The following is a 327-nucleotide window of genomic DNA, read 5'->3' as shown; positions in this document are numbered from 1 at the left end:
CGCTGGGAACTGTCATCCCCGTGGCGGAGAGGGGCGCCCGCGCCGTGACCACTGCTCGGAACCGTGCCAGACGCTCGGAAACCCACCCAAGAGATGCCGGTACCTTTTTGGTTGTTGACGTGTCATCCCGGGTCCACATTTCCGAGTAGTGAAAAATCAGTCTGAGAATCTCTCCCGAGGAGGAGGTGCCTTTTCTCGGGGCCCTTAGGGGCACAGTGACAGTCCGACAGGGCAGAACCTTGAGAAAAAGGTAGAATTGTCACTGAAAAAAAGCCTGCTTTTCACGGATGAACATACACGCTACCAACTGCTTGATTCCCCTCACAC

The sequence above is a fragment of the Myotis lucifugus genome, unplaced genomic scaffold (genome assembly GCF_000147115.1).
Source record: "Myotis lucifugus unplaced genomic scaffold, Myoluc2.0 scaffold_8, whole genome shotgun sequence".
Taxonomy (NCBI): Eukaryota; Metazoa; Chordata; class Mammalia; order Chiroptera; family Vespertilionidae; genus Myotis; species Myotis lucifugus.
This window is presented reverse-complemented; position numbering follows the sequence as displayed.